This window comes from Anser anser (assembly GCF_964211835.1).
Source record: "Anser anser genome assembly, chromosome: 2".
NCBI classification, from domain to species: Eukaryota; Metazoa; Chordata; class Aves; order Anseriformes; family Anatidae; genus Anser; species Anser anser.
This window is the reverse complement of record NC_139721.1, coordinates 129,026,607-129,045,120: the sequence shown is the minus strand read 5'-3', so window position 1 is coordinate 129,045,120 and position 18,514 is coordinate 129,026,607. Positions and strand designations below refer to the sequence as shown.

The 18,514-nt window shown below is 40.9% G+C and overlaps 1 long non-coding RNA gene across 1 annotated transcript in view; it reads right to left on the bottom strand.

Annotated features, from left to right (window-relative positions):
• LOC310894445 overlaps positions 1–18,136 on the bottom strand; it is a 52,687-nt gene extending 34,551 nt beyond the window's left edge. Inside the window, exons 1-3 of the long non-coding RNA XR_014579909.1 lie at positions 11,668–18,136; positions 6,747–6,865; positions 628–4,966 (exon numbers count right to left, since the gene is read on the bottom strand). This is a non-coding gene — a long non-coding RNA (uncharacterized lncRNA). The remainder of the gene's footprint in view (positions 1–627; positions 4,967–6,746; positions 6,866–11,667) is intronic.
• Positions 18,137–18,514: the final 378 nt, after the last annotated feature.

Below are 18,514 nucleotides of genomic sequence, written 5' to 3'. Positions count from 1 at the left end.
CCTTTTGGCTTCACAGCTTGATCCTGGGTCACTCCCGCTACTCCTGTGATCTCCACCACCACGCCTGTGCAACCAGTACAAGCTTTCCCTCATGCAAGCAGAAAATTTAACATAGTTTGTCCCCTAGAAACATTCATCTCAGCAGTCCTCCTCCGCCCACCTGCGTCTTCTCTAAATCTTGCTGTTCTCCCTGCATTCATTAATCCCCCAGGCAATTCTGCATTGGCTGAACTGATGCCTGGGAATAGGAAACTTTCCCCAGGGGGGAAAGGGAGAGGAAAGAAAAAAAAAAAAAAGGAAAAAAATAGTTAAAGCTCATTTTAAAATGTGTTTTTAATGTCTGGGTGACAGAGTCCACTGAGACAGCATCAAACTGTTTCTTGGGCGGTAGCTAATACCAAAGCTTTGGTTCTATTCCCCTTAGACCACGGAGCTGTGTGGAACAGAAGACTTTTCCCATGAGATACCACTTTCCAGTAAGGTTTTTTTTCCTCACAGGCTGAGATCTGAGACCACACGCCTGGAAGCCCAGAAAGGCGCCTTCCTCCACTTTATCTTAAGCCTTAGTACCACGCAAATCATTAACCTGCTGAATTCCCTGGCCTGATGTGCCAACCCCAGCTTTACCTTGCACTTTCCAGTACAATACAGAGGCCACAGGAGCATTTCATGAATCAGGAGGGCACGTGCTGTGCTGTTGTATTGGTAGGTTCGAGCACTCTCGATGCATTGCATCAGACAGGAGTTAAAATGGGCCTACAGCACCTGCAGTACCTTACAACACCATGAAACCCGCGAGGCCTACACAAGCAAAATCAGGCCCGCTTGCTGAAACCTACATCTCTTTAGTGTCTGTGCACTAAAGGTCATTCAATCTTCTGCTTGCTTTTAATCCATTTTAAAGCTGTCTTTTCATTAACATAACACAGTTGCAAATGCAAAACCTTAAGCTTCTCTGCTAGGGATTTAAAGAGGGTAAGTAAATAAATATAATGGATGCGACAATTCCTAATAGAGAAGATTTTTTTAAAAAACAAAGGTAAGGGTACTTTTTGAGACTTATTTCTAAAAGCACTTACAGACCAAAGATCAAGTGGTCCTAAGAATAAGGGGAAACTCAAGGGGAAACACTTGTAAGAGCAACATTGGTTAGGCCAACACACATCAACCTGTGCCACATCACCTCCAAAGACCCCTGCCCTCCCCAGCTCTCAGCCCATCATCAAGGGACTTTAGTTCTCCTGTGTTGTCTTTTGCTGAAATCTGGCTTGGGTGACACCACCCCTGACAGCATTAGGACCACATTCCCCTTGGGAACTCTCTTACCCTCTGTACAGTGATGCTGGGACCCCTGCCCAGCTAACATACCCTATGGGCTGAGCACTTCCCTGTCTTGTCTGCACCGAACAAGGTCTGCTTTTGACAGCCATCTACAGGACAACATTGCCCAGATTAGATGGAGGCCAAGATTTCTGCACAAAAAAGCACAATTGTCTGTAATTGAGCTGATGGATTTGTTCTTGTCAAGATGTAAATGGTCCAGAATAGCTGCACAGCTCTTCCTCCACGCTGCAGCTGTCAATGGACTTAAATCACTAGAAAGCTTGCCATTTTTTCCCCCCCAGCTAAACTCTGGATATTGCCTGCTATTAGAAAAATGATTTCTCCTACAGCTCTGGACCATATGGCTGTGTTAGCATTATTGCTCAGATTAAAGACTTTCAGCCATCTGCTGGGCTATCGGCACCCGTTCTCTGCCTCTCCATAACCCAGCTCAGCCACTGCATTCTGGAGCAGGGCACATCCCTGGCTGCAAAGGGATTTCTCTACCCCACACCTCAGGGCTGTGAGCAAGGGGAACTGGCTGGGGCACCATTTATTTATTCAGGATGAGCCAAGCTCCTCAAGGGGCTGAGAAACCTCCTCTCTCTGCATATGGGCTGAAGTCAACACCAAAAAATGCTGAAAAAAATTTAAACGTCCTTTTTATTACACATGCGATCTCTCTTCAGGTCACACCTTTCAAGAAAAACTGATCCTCTCTCTTCTATGTTTGTTTGGTTTCTTAATAAAATTCTAGAACAGATTGGTTCCAGTTTGAAAGGACCTAGAAAAATCAAGTCCACCTACCTGATCACTTCAGAGCTAACCAAAAGGAAGAGCATATTAAGATTGTTACCTAAATGCCTCTTAAACACTGCCAGGCTTGGGGCATCAACCACATCTCTAGGAAGCTTGAATTGCTATAGTTTGCAGGTGAAGGGTATTCCAGTTTGCACCTGCAACTTAGGCTGTTGATAAAAGCAGTTATTAAATAGTTTGTACACAATGTTGCCTGAATACAGTCCAGTCAGCATTAAAGAAATATTGGTAATGAGGTACCTCAGCCCAGCAACTCAGAGATCTGTGAATAATGAAACACCAACGTTGTATCTCGGGTGATCAATTTTTTGTAAATTTTCAAACTCTTTTTTCTACATTTAAATATTTTAATATTAATTTATTCTAATGTCATCTCAAGTGAATAATGAGTGATATCACAACCGTGGTTTAAAAAACCTCCAAGAAAAAAAACAACACACTGTTTTACTTCTGCTTGACCTGGTTATTAAAATATAGAGTACCAGTCTTTAAACAGAAATTTCTTTATAACAAGCCCCAAAGGCTATTCAGCCAACTACAAGAATTTTATGTTTACCTTGAAAGCAGTCCTTAGTATAGGCTAATGATATCTAAAAACACCCCTAAAACCTGCAGTTATGGGCTAAACAACTTCTACAGTCTAGAATGAACTCAGTAGGAAATTCCATAATAAAAACAGGAGCATAAAAAAATAACTAACATTCAAGCAAAATGCACCAACAGTACAGACAAGGTAGGCAATTCTTTAAGGCACCTAAATCATTTTTGTCTGACCACAGAAATTCTTCCCAACCCTCCAAAACCTATTGGAACTTTTTTAGGGGAGGAAGGTTGCAAGAGGGAAGATTCCTGAACTGCAGTACTGCTGCTTTGCATTTTCCAAAGCAGTTAAAAAATGTCAGTTAGTTCTTATGTTTGACCTCCAAATGGTATTTCCACTTAAATTCATTTGTCAAAGCATAGGGAGAAAATTAGTATTTTCCTTTTTCAGACCTTCCTGGGCACCTTTACTCCTGTAAAAAGCAATATCAGATTAAAGTGATTCTCCACTCTGTATAAGAGGTGAAAAGGAAATTTAGAAAATAAATCTGAACAATTCTTACCATAGCCTATTTCAATTACCACCTTTCTGAATACACAGTTGTGCTGTTGTAATTAGGTACAGAGTCATTATGTGTAGTTAGATACTACAATGACTTGGCAGGGCATATGCAGTGTTTTTAATGCAAGGTTAGCTTGCCTGTGACCGTCAGAAGTGTACTCTGACAGGCTCACAAACTCTTTATCCTGACATAAGTTGGATCTCCATGAAAGGAAAGTCAGATTCTCCCTCTCCTGGGGCACTGTTCTTGGCCCACATCCTCGCCTCTCTGTTGCTTATAGAGAATCAGGATGAAAAACTGATCCAGCTGAAAATTAGCTAAAACAATCAAACCAGTAACCAGTTCCCTCTTCCAGCACAGTGTGACCACACAAATGGCTTTTGCTCATGTCAGGGGGATACTGCTGCCATGAAAGGAATGAAAAAGGAGGGTGAAATCACCACCTCTGCTAGCTGTGCCATATTATGCTCACTTTTTATGCTCACACTAAGCAACCATGCACGTAGAGCAGAGTTTGCTCAGTGTGCTCTTCTGGGTGTTGTACCAAGTTAACATCAGGACATCTAAAATGAAAGCACTGACAAAGGTTTTAAACTGGTGATGTTTTAAAAATAATGGATATAAACCAAGTGTAGGAGACACTAAATCAAGTATACGAGAGACAAGGAAAAGGGAGCAAGATTCTGAGTAGCAGAGCTGCTATGTCAAGGTTCCCCAACAGAACCCAAAGGGGTTGGAGGTGCCAATGCCTGGAACAAGTGTGGACCATGCAGAGATCAATCAGAGGCAAAGCAGGAGGGATCCATTAACTGCTCTTAAGGCTATAAAACTTGACAGCCATTGAACATCATTTGAATCTGTCTTTTTGCTTTTGTAGGACCTCATCCCTTTCCAATTATTGAAGTGGACAGTGACTGTTTCTACCACAGGCTCCAGTTCCACATTGTTCTCCATGCCTCTCTCATGTCTCCTCATGCTGCTGACAAATGTAAGACTGCCAGGTTTCAGCACAGCAGCAGCTCAGGTTCTTTAGCAACAACATAAAGACAGATTTCAAATACAAGTCATTCAGCCAACGCATTGCTCTTCTGAAAGGTGAAGAGAGGCAATCAAAGAAATTGAACCAAAATACAAAAGGCTGCAGTCTGGCTCTCTTTCCCTGTATGCAGCTGAAGCAGCAACATACTTAACTAAGAAATCAGTATTCAGTAATGCAGCCGTAACTATCCAACACCACAGAATGTCATAAATATCCAATACCTATATGGCTGAGGCCTTACTGATGCAACTCTGCTTCTGCAAGGATCAAAGCACTCCGAAACAGATCAAATGAATAATTAATAACCATTGCCTACATCCCATCAGCATGAAATTGCTCATTTAATTCTAATCAAAGTTAAGTCAGTTTCCCAGGATCAGACTTCTTATGAAATTTACTGCAAAATCCTAGTATTCCAGAGATGTTTTTCCAGTGCTGTTCATAGTTTGTTTTTTGTGACATCTTGACAGCGTGAGTTCTCTTCAGTGCTTGCCTCACACAGCTGCAAGTTACATGCACATGCATTAAAAAAAAAAGTCTGAGATCTTGATCTGATGTCTTTGTATTCCTCAGTCTGGAAGAGAAAGGACTCAAACAAAGAGATAAACCCTCTAAAATCATAAGTGGCATAAAGAAAGTGAATGGTTGCTCACAGTCTTCCAACACAAGAAGAAGTGACTACCTGAAAAACAAGAGGAGATAATGGGTGCAAAGCAAAGCATGATTAAGCTGTGAAACTACCTGGTACAGGCTATGCAGATGCTGAGCAAGACCAAGAATTAAGGAACTTTGTAGGAGTGTTGTTAATCAACATTCCTAGTAATTGAATTCTTCACTTGCACAGACTAGTAAGTGTTCACTTATTCTTGTTCCTGCACTTTGTCTGTATTACCATGTATAAATATGCGCACCTGCAAAAAGAAAGTGAGTATTCCAGTCTGTAAAGGGCAAGGTGTGCCAGTTTTGACATCTGAAAAAATGAATATACTCTCCGTCTCAAAAATGTTTTTTAAAAAAATCATATATGGCAACTCCCTTTTATATTGCAGTGACCATCAGTAACATTGCTGATGTAAATCCTCATTTACTCAGTATTGTCATCTCAATATCAAAATAAGTTCTAACACAATCACACACCATTTAAGCTTCTAACCTTTAAGAATTATCTGAAACACAACACAAAATATGGAGAAAGCAGAAACTCTATTTTATTGTATTTGATGAGGAGGGATGTAGGAGAGGTAGCTGCCAACTTACGTAAGAAATATAAAAATTTAATTATTTCCTGAAACAGCTCAACATGTAACCTTAAGAACATTTATTGAAAGCAAATGATGCCAATGACAAACATTCTTTCAGGATCTGTATCACACATCAGTAGAACCCAACCAAGGACCTCATAGACATAATGATGCTCTGAGTAAGAATTTCTGACGGCTGCAAACTTCCACCTGCATTTTCTCCAGATATTTGAGAGCCTGGCAGGGAACTGCAGGTGGGTAACTGCACACCAAGAGCTGAGAGCTTGGGACAGCAGTAACTGTGATGTTTTAAAGACCTGCCCAACACTAGTGAAGACACGAACAACTGCCTGTATTTGTATTCCACTGAAGGCACACAGTACATTGTGTAGCACATTAGACTTAAAAGCTTCCAGTGTATGAAATGAATTATGCAGCAGTGTTTATTGAACAATTTTACTAATAAGCCATCTTAGATTTAAATAATAATATTTTTACATGTAAGGCATACAGTAAAAATGATTCATGCATTCAAAGTGCCTAGAGCAAAGCATACTTTCCTTAGAAGGAGGCTTACTGGAGCTAAGAACCAAGAGTTTACCAGCTCTGAAAAATAATGGGACATAGTAACAAAATGCCTCTTTTTTTCTGCCATTTCAGCCAGTCTAGAGGCAGCCTTGTGGCTGGAGCTCAGGACTGTAAATATTAGGTATGTGAGACTATCATGGGTAACTAGTGGCATTAGCTGGCAGCTTCGGCAGCAGATCATTCTGTGATGTACATCTACTGCTAAACTTTGCCAAAGATAGAAGCTGATGTAAAACTGATGAGAAATGTGAGGTGAAGTGACAAGGAATTCATTTTTGGATTTTGGTCCCATTACTTTGGGATCACCCAAATATTCCAAGAAGCCCATTAGAAAGGAAAAACACGTTTGTGCAACCCTGCTCCACATGCTTTAGAATCTTATTGACTTATGTGTTAGTGTATGGAATATTATAATTTACTGCAATTATAGAATTACAGCCATATTACATTACATAAAATTGGTATCATAATGTTGCATAATTATAACATGCAATATAATATACATACTAATTACTATACTATGCAACATTACATTATAAAGTATTCTGGCATTTCCCATGCTCCAACTGCAAATTGCCAGTTAAAGCATTCGCTTAAACCCCTACCACAGCTCACTTTAGCTTTCCAACATACCTTAATTTCTTTTCTTCGTATCCTGCATGGTCGTCTTCACAGTTTGTGCCTAATTTGGCTTGCTCGCTGCTTCACCACAATATTTTTGCCTTGGCACATGTGGTTATTCACATCTTGTCCTGGTGGATTATAAACCATTTCAAATTAATACAGAATTGTTACAGAACCATCACAAAACCACAGACAAAGCTTTACCACTACTGAATGTCTGACTTTGTCTTTTTTTTGCTAACTAGAAAACAATCTTTTGGAACTATTAGTGTATCATAACAATTTCCTTTAGTTTGAGTAGTATATTCTAAATACCATATCTACCTACTAATTGTTGAGCACATCTGGAATCAATGGATCAGCTACAGTTTGTAGCAGTCATCTTTTACAGTCGCATCTATTAGCTGTGATAGGGAAGGAGTCTTGTCCTGAGTCACCCAAGAACCTGCAGCCTCCATTCCAGCCTTACTGTCTGCTTTGCACCCTCCTAACCAATCTTTTATAAATATATATATACACACTAAATTAGCAATAATGTTAAATAATTGTGTCATTTTGTGTTTTGCTAATTTAAATTCAAACATTATCTGTTTTACTGTCACCTATGGACTTGTTCCAGTTTTAGCTAACTTTAAAAATACTGTAATTTCATGTTTTCTCCCTAAGTTTTTGCATAGAATGAATTATGTAACTAAGAAGCAAATGCCAGAGGTAGACAGAACTGTTGTTAAAACTTTGCTGCAATACCAAGCAGGATTTATAGCTTGGGTGGCTGAATTAAAGTTGCCACAAGACTTCACCTGTCATCAAGCACAGCCAACACAGGACTCCTTTGGTGGCCAAGCCAGACAACAAGGCAGGGGTTCTGCCATCCACAGCCACAAAAGGAACAAACCAGATGCATTTTAAATAATACTCCAATGTATTTGGAGTTTTCCATTTTAACACAGAAATAGCATTTCATGCAGATTTTTTTAATACTCTATCTGAAACTCTTTCCTTTTTCCTCACCAGTTCTAGCAACTTCTCCTAGCTGACGGTGATGCAGGGAGCTCAGCATCTCAGAGTGCTCCACAGAATAAAGCACAAACTCTAATCATAAAATGATTCACTATTTGACCAAAGGGCATGACTGAAAAAGAGGAACTAAGCATTTTTCTCTGCTTAATTTAATTTGTATTGTGCCTTTCCACTGGTCTCTGTTAATGCAGCCCACTTGGCATTTTTGGCAAGTGAATTTTCCTATTCCTAAAAATGGTTTTAAATTAATCCAGAAGGTTTCTCGCAACCCCCGTCAATTCCTCTCCCCTCTACATATTTGCGTAAAGAGCTTTGGCCTAGATTTTGTCACCCAATGATGTCTCCCAGGAGAAAGATTTCCAAGGCCCATTCATGTTTCAGGAGGGGACCAGAGAGCTGTCTTGCTTGCTGCTCACTCTGCGAATCCATGCTTGTGCTGTCCTAATCACCTTTGATAACCTGTTTTGATGAGACACGTGATTCTGGTTCCTGACCTTAAACAGGTTAAAGGGGACGTATTTTGCACCACTGAGCAGCCATCCTCTGCAAAGCCGACCCTGAGGGTACGTTTGGCCGAGTAACTCAATTCACTGCTATTGAAAGTTTGCTGCCATGAAAAATTCAGTTGTGGGCTGTGGTAGTACTTCAATAATAGTATCTAAAGGATTATTTATAACTAACCAATATTTAGATTCCTATCTCCTTACCGTGACCTCACTTTCTGCTTTCCTGTAACCTAAGCATTTATTGCCGAAGGTAAGCGAGGGTGATAAGTGGCATGCTCTGGCTTTAATTAAACTCCTCGGACTCCCGCTGCTGGAGGAGCAAACCACGGGCTCCCACGGCGCTACCAGAAACGCCTGCAGCGGCCGAGAGGAGCCCGGAGAAGAGCGGAGCCGGGGATGCTCGGGCAGCTGGCACCACCTAGCGCCCGCCGCGGCCCCGGTGCCTCTGCGCGCCGCGTGTGCGCTCCCAGGACCAGGGGCAGGGGAAGGATGCTCGCCCCGGGCAGGGCCAGCTGTGGGGCATTCCGACCCGAGCAGCTCAGGGGAGCACAAAGATGCAGCTTCAAACCGCAGAGATTTTTTTCCCGTACATTCATTATTTAAATTTTTTTTTTTAAACTTCAAATGAGAAGTAAACTGGCTTTAAGATGCTTAAAGTGAAAGAAAAAAAAAAGATGTTTTTAGAACTGGGACATGAGGAAAATACTTGCAAGAAATCCCCAAGCAATTAATTGAAAGACTGATGGCTTTGACAACTGTACAGCTTCAGGGTGAGGGAAGAAGAAGCCTAGAGCTGCAGGTAAATTGGGGCTGGAAAGCAGCTGCCACAGGGAGCCAGTGCTGACAGTAAGTGGAAATGCCGGCTGCACTTGCCATCTGCTCTGGCTCAGGGGAAGCCTCTGGGGATCCTCATAACCTGGATAGCTGGGGCTCAAAGAGCCTATGGCCCCAAGTGAGGTGGGGCTGGAAAGGTTCTGTCAGAAGGCATATGAAGAATGCAGTGCAAAGCCTGCTCTCCTCTTTCTCCCTAGGCATACCTTACTGACTGCCACCTTCGGGAAGCTCTGCAGTTCAGCTTTGGGATCGTTTTCCTGCCATAATTACACACAACTATGTTTTTTAGCCCCTCCATTAAACACATTAGTACTTTAAATCCCCTGAGAGCTGTGGCTTTGTTGTTTTATTTTATTAGATTATTATAAGACTTTATTTTTTTCTTTATTTAGCTGTTATTCACGTAAGTCAGGTTAACACCAAATGAAAAAAAATATTTTCCTGGAATTCACCAAGGCAAATTAAAGCATTTTGGACTTTACTTCTGTGAAGTTAGGGCTATTTTATCCTTATTTTCAGCTGCTTTATCATCTATCTTCCACACACAAAACCTGCCTTATAAAACTTCTTAGTATTCCCAGTTCAACCTAACTGACATCTGAGGTGTGGTCCAGCAAACCACGGCCCACAGTGGCACAGCAGGGACCAGGACTGAATTCTAGGACAAAAACGCTGCTCATGTCCAAGCAGAAATAGTAGCTAACAGCCATTTCATAGAATTTGGCTTTGCATTAGAAAATGAGTGGACTAAAACTATTGAAAACCTACAATCTTTCCTGCGTATAAAAACATACACTGAAGCTCTGTTTACAGATCAGAAGAGGCAGCACCACTGTGAGGGACTGACATTTTAACTGTAGATTCACACTGGAAGTACATACTACTTTGACTTGGTATTCATATTTCTGTCCAGTGCTAACTCCATTACCCCCTCAGGATATCTCCTACAACGAGCTGATGTCTCGAAAGCTGCAGTTTCTGCTCAGCAAAGAGCATCTGCTTTGCAGGAGAGCCTGGAAATAAATTTGATTTACACTGAAATGGTGCAACAGGGGAGGAGAGTTTTGAGCTAGCACAGTCCATCCCAGAAGTTAGCTGTGTCCCAGTCCTGCATGGTAACAGCCAGCTTTCCCAATCTTTGGTAGGAACTATCAATAGACTTCTAATGCACAGAACAAATGCAGACTGCAGCCACACAAGGCACTGTGGCTCACAGGCACTTGATCTCTTTGAGGAAAAAAGCAGGGCATTTGTTAAAAATAACTTTCCAAATGAATGTTGCATTTGTATTAGTGTTTTTTGCTGATGCAAAACAATTTCTGCCACTTGAAATAATAAATCTATTTCTCCCAAAGCTTTAAGTTTACCTTTAAATGAAGACTACTCAGGGCAATTTCGGATCATCTTTTGATAGCTTACTGATGCTAGTAGTTTCTGAATCCTTTTCCTTTTGTCACCTCTAGCAGCCAGGATTCTCGGACTGCTTCCTGGCTGGAGACTATCTACACCTCTGCCTCCAGAGGACTTCTGGTCTGAGAGCCCCAGCACCTTGTCAGCGAGACCAGGCAGAGCAGAGGTGTAGAAAGGCTCAGGATCCACTCAGGACTGTGCAGCAGTAGTGGTGATGCACCACTGGAGGCAACCTTCACCATCTACAGAAGCAGCACCTGGCACCCAGTGCAGAGATCTCAGCTCAGGCAGGACTTCCGCAGGTGGTGCCATTCTCCACATCTCTGGTGGTAGGGTTAACCCAATACAATTTCAGGTGTCTGTATACAGATCCACACAGCTTAGAAAATAAACACAAGTCTGTGCATGTACCCAGAGATACAGCCCCGTTAGGGTTCCAGAGGATACATTATACAATTGGAGTTTACAAAGGACATGAGATTTTTCAGTGTAAGATCCTGAGAAGATTGTGCAAGACAAATGGTGGAATCAGAACTCTTAACTTCCAGAGAGCAGATTTCGGTTTATTCAGGGATCTTGTCAGGATCCCATGAGAGACTACCCTGAAGGAAAAAGGATGCAAGGCCAAATGGCTGGTCTTCAAGAACAGCCTCCTCAAAGTAAAGCACAGCCCATTCTGACATGCAGAAAGCAAGTGTGGGAGAAAGACCCCATGGAAAGGTCAGTCCATTCCTGGCTGAGCACAAATGCAAAATAAAAGCATGCAGAAGGTTGAAGCAGAAACAGGCTGCCCAGGAGGAATACAGGAATATTGCTTCAATTCACAGGAGTGAAGTTGAAAGACCAAAGCTCCTCTGGGTTGGAACTTGCAGGGCATGTGTAGGTCTGTAATAAGGAGTTCTATAGCACAAAGGTAACAAAATGAAGTCTAAGGAAGACACAGCCATGCTGCATAATGAGGCAAGGAAACTAGTTACAGAAGACATGGAGTAGACTGAAGTACTCAGTGGTTTTTATTCTGTCCTTAGCTTTCACCAGTAAGGTCTGCTATCTGGTCTCCCATTTTCCTAAGGCTCCTAGTCTGTGGGAGCAGCAAGAAGAGAGCTGCTCTATCAGGAAGCATGAGTCGAGGGTAGGGTCAGCACAGGCAGAGAACTTACCAAGAGAGCACAGACCTATGAGCAGGAGCCATGACCACCAGAGGTCCCACCAGCAACCGTCAGGCAAAGGCAAGGTAGAAAGTCAAATCCAAGGTTACACCAAGAAATCCAAAAAATAACCAAAAAAAAAAAGAGTACTGAAAAAAGATATACTGAAAGTACAACATAGCTCAAGCTAGGTATTGAAAGCCTGGGCCTGAGCTTAAATAGATCTCCTGGGCCCATGGGCAGTGGGTGTGTGGGGTGGAGGTCCAGATGAGGGTTGTCAAGGTAATTTAAGCCTATTAGAGCCTTCAGGGCCTAGGCAGAATGTAGTGTTACCTACAGGAGAGGAGGGTACAGCTAAGGAGTACTGAAGTCAGTTGGATAGATACAAGTACCCAGAAGCAGGTGATTAGACCACGAGTCCAGGTCTGCTGATGAGTAAAGGAGTCCCTCATCGGAATGAGCCCAAATGGGATTCCAAGAGTAAAGTTCCTCTTTGTTACGCACAGCTTTGCACTGAGTACTGAAGGTTTTCCCAGACCTATTTCTAAATCTGACCACTACATCACAGACCCAAATCTGATGGAGGTAAACAGTGCATTAAATCAACAAGTTAAATTGTTCTTCTAGTGCATGCTGGTCAATGTTAGAGCAGCTTTAGTGGAGCCATGTGTTAAAAGAGGATGCAAGAAGTACCTTTGTAAAGTGTGCATATGAACAATGAAGTTGGGTGGCCTCCTTGTTAAAGGAATGAGATCTGCATTCATTAAATAAAACACAAATAAACTAGGTTAATGGAATAACTACCTTGAGGGAGAAAAAAGTAATGTCTAGACACTATTTTTCTCATTCACATACTACCATTTCTCAACTCATCAGGTGTGATGAAATCTTTTTCTTCACAAACCACAATGTTATTCAAACAGTAAAGACTATAGTTTCTCATGTATTTGCTTCAATATCCTCTAAAATGGAGATAATACAAAGTCCTCTTGTTAATATTTCAAATGGTGACATTTCTTTTACATTCACATTATAAACGTGAGAGTCAATATACGTCAAAATGGCAAATGATTTAAATAACAAAAATGATAAATTACAATGGATTGGAAACAGTCATAATTAATTTTGTAAGTGATAATCTTATCAAAGAAAAATGTTTCACACATACACTACTTTGCAGAACAGAAATAATAAGGCTGCATCTAAAACTGAAGACATCATTCCTTGCAAAGTTCCAGCATGATTCAGTTGAGATTCAGTGCTATATGGTTGATTGTCTGATTCCTGGACATGCTCTTGTTACTTCTTGTGTGAGCAGTTGTTATCATCCAAATGTTCTTCCTCACAAAGTCTGTGGCCTTGGATTCTCCTGAGAGTTACGCGTGTCCTTAATATTACGGAATTACTATAAGTGGGCACTCCCATTGGTTTCAGCTGTGATGTGGGGACAGGTTCTGTGCTGGCATCACCTCCAACAAAAAACAGAGGACTCTAAGATACCAATGCTCCTGGGGACATGTGCTAGCCAGGAAGGGTTCATGTGCTACATGATCCATCTATACTCCTCATCAATGTTAAAACATGCCTTACACACAAGCCTATTTCAACCTCATGAGTGTTTAGAGGCAGTTCAGTGAAAAAGAGTCTCTTTGTTGTTGTTTTTTTAATGAGTTGTGGAATAAAGGAAATTGTGATGATGGAAATGCCATTGGAGTCATACTTGTTGCATGGTACTATTCCTTCCTCTACAACTGTATGCAAATTCTCCAGTGGGTTTTACTAAGAGTTGATGTTTCCTAGGGAAATCCCCAAATTAGAATTATTCAAGTACGAATTTCATAATTCCATGAAAAGTTTCATAAAATTGTCAATCATGTCACTCTCTAAAATCATTTTTGCAATTGCAGGATATCTGGTTACAGTAGAAAGGGGGAAATGCCTTGTTAAAATACATATATTTATACAGATATATAATTATTATATCATATATTTTATAATAACTATAATATTGTATAATATTTTTCTTATATATTTTGTATATATAAGTATATAAAAATGAATTCAATTTGATGTATATATATGTATGTAGTAGTGTGTGTATGTACATCATGTATCCGTATACAGTACAGTTTATCATTGATCTCTTGAAGCCACATCGTTTGGAGCAATGTCAGTTTAAGTCATAGTACCACATGCTAGGGAAACTGGTATAAAAAAAAAAAAGGTCAAGTAAATGGGTGAAGACAGATACATATGCCATGCCAAGAAAGACTCAACAAATGCTTTCCAAATTGAAAGTTATGCTTCACAAATGTATTGGGGTTCTTTGAAGAAGTCTATGAGCATGTAGACTAACTAGGCAAATCCAGTTGATATAGTCCACTTACATCTCCAAAGGGCATTTGACATGGTCTTTTAAAGGAACAAAGTTTCAACAAGGTAAAAATAAAGGATTCTGCATGGGTAAGCAATGATTAAACAATAAGAAACCACAAAGAATAGTCTTTTTCTCAGTGGAGGAAAACACCAAATGAATCCCACTCATTTGTGTTAGAGCCTTCGCTTTGTCATATATTCCAGCATTATGGGGAAAAGGTCAAATACTTCAAAATACTTCAGTAGCAATATTTGCTGATGACACTATTCTAACTCTTTGTGCTGAAAGTAGTGACACTCTGGAGATTGTTGGCATGATAAATTGCTGAGGCAGAGAGCATCAGCAGGTGCAGAAAAGGGTCAGGCAAATTCAGGGACAATATATCTCTAAATCAACAGGGGAATTGACAAGGCAATGACATGTCATCACCTAGATTCCTTGTTAGAGACAGAACACTGAACTAGGCAGACCATTTCTCTGACTTAGTAGAGCATTTCTATATATTTTATGTACACTTTTTAAGAGTAATAAAGACATGGGTTAATTATGAAAAACTACAGAAGCAGTTCTGAATTGCTGGGAGATTAAATTGCTTGTGGATAAATTTGTTTGAATTAAAATCCCAAATTCACAAACAGAATGATGAGCTTTGAACTAAACATTATTGCTCAGGAATGAGATCTTGGGGTTATAACAGAAAGGGCTATGAAAACATCCATTAAATACCCTGTAGGACTGCGTTAAATAAAAATAATTTTTAAAAAAATCGTCAGGAAGAGTATGACAGAAACAATTATCATCTCACCAATTAAATTTAAAGTGTGCCTGCATTTTAAATTCTTTCATAGTCAAGTATTTTTAAAAAGAGATGAAATAACCAAAAAGGAGTACTGCAAGGACTAACAGGGACAATCAAATGTATGGGATAGCTTCTAAATATGAAATTATTAAAAATGTTAGGACTGTTCAGCCTGGGGAGGGGATAGTTGAAAAGGGAACTTCAGAGGTCTACAGAACCATACAATGGTGCAGAAAAGGTGAAAAATTGTCTCTTTTCATACAAACTCAGAAGGGAGGAGAGTTTAAAAGGACAATAATAAGCTGAAAGTTAGAAATAAACAGTACATTCTGAGGTTGTGATACTCCTTTCCACAGGATGCTGTGGCAGCTAAAAGCTTAGATGGATTCAAAATATGTTTGAATATCTTTTTCTCATTAATTTGATCATCAAGGGTTCTCAGTTACAATAATAAAACAGCAGGTTCCTGAAGTCACTGAGCCAAAGATCATTGGAACCTGAAGGAATATATCAGGGAACCGTGGATGTATGCTTGGGCTCTTCTTACATGCCACCTAATAACCCTTCCTTCTGCTACATGGTTTAGTGCAAATCCAATGAGACTTGTGAGACTACAGATGCTGAAGGTTTTCTAGAGATCATGCACAAAGCTATCACTGCACAGAGCGCACCAAGGGAAGACTGCAATGACTGCGAGTTTGCCATACAGAGAAATCTGTCTCTGGTACCTATGCATACTTCCACAAACTCTTACTTGGTGCCATTTTTACACTGATGCAGACAGAAATTGTTCCTCTAACTATGGCTGATCTATCAAAATCTTGTCTCGGAATGGCAAATGAAAAAGTTGTATTTTCACAGGATTAGAAAATTTACTTCAGGGGATTATGCCATTGGCCAAAATAGAGGAAAAAGCACTTTAAAACAATGTTTCATGGTGAAAGATTTTTAAAACAGCATAAAGATTAGGACAGCCAAAATTCTTGGAAAAATATCCAATTTTGTCTAGGAGTCTTAGAGATAGCCAGCATATTCTGTCAAATCAGTATACCTACTGAGCCGTAATAAAGTATGAAACAAGATACTATACATTAAAAATAAAAACAAAAAAAATAAAAATAAAAAGAGAGAAAGAAAGAAAACATTTACAATAAGACATCTTAACAAACAAAAAAAATGCAGAGAACTTTTTTAGACTGACTTGTGGTTTTAATTTGCTAGTCCTTTATTGAACTAATGGCTGAATTCATTACCACATAGCTTGCTTTCATTTTCTTATATGAGCATGTTTTTTCTTGCCCCAAGTAAAACAGGATATCCATCTTTCAGAATTTCTGTCCTACCTTTTGCAATACCGTTCATTTGTATGTGGTAAGAGCACAAGCATTCAGCAAATTACATTGTGGTCAAAGGAAGTTTTCAGCTTTTGTATTGCAAGAGGATAAAGCTTTTGTTGACTAATGTGGGACTTCCTACTTCCCCTTACTTTGATGTCATATGTTTAAGTTTAAAGGAAGAGCAGCAGAAATAATAAGTATTACACTGTTTACTTTATCTCATTTTGCCATGACACACAGTTTTAGTGAGAGCAGATTTAACCAGCCTGTAAACCCACTGTGGGTGCCCCTACTCCCATGCCACTAGGCAGACTACCCTCCCGTCATCCATGCAAAGAGTATGAGAAGCGTGTTAGTGAGGTACAGGAGTTTCTATTTTAAAGAAAATGCTAACAGTTCAATGTTTATGCTGGATTGTCTTTAATAACAAAAATGGACTAAAAATCACGGAGAGAGCCTATAAAATAATTTTGTTTTGCTGAGGAGATTTTTCAGTTATATCTGACTTACTGTGACAAAATTGGTATACATATTCATTTCCTAGCAATTTTCAATCCAAAATTATAATTTTATTTTGGAAGGAAGGAAGTGCCCAGAGTAGAATTTTAGGACCTGTTTGCTCTAGGAAAATCCACTATGATAAGAACTAATATAGGGAACTAAGTTCTGACACTGCAAAGTTGAAAGCAACTGCAAGTGAACTGCAAGTGAAAGTTGAGCAACTAAGACTCTTCGAGATAGATTGTTTTTCATTTTGCAGTTTTCATTATACCAACTTTTAGCTTCACTAGCTAGATAGCTTTTTGTCTAGAAGAAGCACAGAAAGATCTTCAGTTCTCTTTAATATATTCAGTTCTCTTTAATATCACCAGTTCTCTTTAATATCTTTATCAATGATCTGGATGAGGGGATCAAGTGCACCCTCAGTAAGTTTGCAGATGACACCAAGTTAGGTGCATGTGTCAACCTGCTCGAGGGCAGGAAGACTCTGCAGGAGGATCTGGATAGGCTGGACCAATGGGTTGAGGCCAACTCTATGAAGTTCAACAAGGCCAAGTGCCAGGTCCTGCACCTGCACAACAACCCCAAGCAGAGCTACAGGCTGGGAGATGAGTGTTAGAAAGCTGCCTGGCAGAGAAAGACCTGGGAGTATTGGCTGACAGTCGGCTGAACATGAGCCAGCAGTGTGCTCAGGTGGCCAAGAAGGCCAACAACATCCTGGCTTGTATCAGAAACAGCGTGGCCGGCAGGGCTAGGGAAGTGATTGTCCCCTGTACTCGGCTCTGGTGAGGCCGCACCTCGAGTAGTGTGTTCAGTTTTGGGCCCCTCACTACAAGAAGGACATCGAGGTGCTTGAGTGTGTCCAGAGGAGGACGACAAAGCTGGTGAGGGGTCTGGAGAACAAGTCTTATGAGGAGCGGCTGAGGCAGCTGGGGTTGTTCAGCCTGGAGAAGAGGAGGCTCAGGGGTGACCTTATCACACTCTACAGGTACCTTAAAGGAGGCTGTAGCGAGGTGGGTGTTGGTCTGTTCTCCCACGTGCCTGGTGACAGGATGAGGGGGAACGGGCTAAAGTTGCTCCAGGGGAGGTTTAGGTTGGATATCAGGAAGAACTTCCTTACCGAAAGGGTTGTTAGGCATTGGAATAGGCTGCCCAGGGAAGTGGTTGAGTCACCATCCCTGAAGGTATTTAAAAGACATTTAGATGTAGAGCTTAGTGATATGGTCTAGTGGAGGTCTTGTTAGTGTTAGGTCAGAGGTTGGACTGGGTGATCTTGGAGGTCTCTCCCAACCTAGATGATTCTGTGATTCTGTGATCTTGGTCAATGAATCAGCATCTCCATCCCTTCAACTGAGGTGTGAGAGCTTGCAAAGCCAGATCTCAGGGACATCCAATAGATTCTCCATCAAATGGGAAAAATCCTGGCCAACCTGCTTCATAGAGTTAAGGTAAAAAGTCAGATTAAAATGGAAGTATTTGAACAGAAATATTTTTTTCTATAAGGGAAGAAAGGAAAGGAAAGGAAAGGAAAGGAAAGGAAAGGAAAGGAAAGGAAAGGAAAGGAAAGGAAAGGAAAGGAAAGGAAAGGAAAGGAAAGGAAAGGAAAGGAAGGAGAGGAGAGGAGAGGAGAGGAGAGGAGAGGAGAGGAGAGGAGAGGAGAGGAGAGGAGAGGAGAGGAGAGGAGAGGAGAGGAGAGGAGAGGAGAGGAGAGGAGAGGAGAGGAGAGGAGAGGAGAGGAGAGGAGAGGAGAGGAGAGGAGAGGAGAGGAGAGGAGAGGAGAGGAGAGGAGAGGAGAGGAGAGGAGAGGAGAGGAGAGGAGAGGAGAGGAGAGGAGAGGAGAGGAGA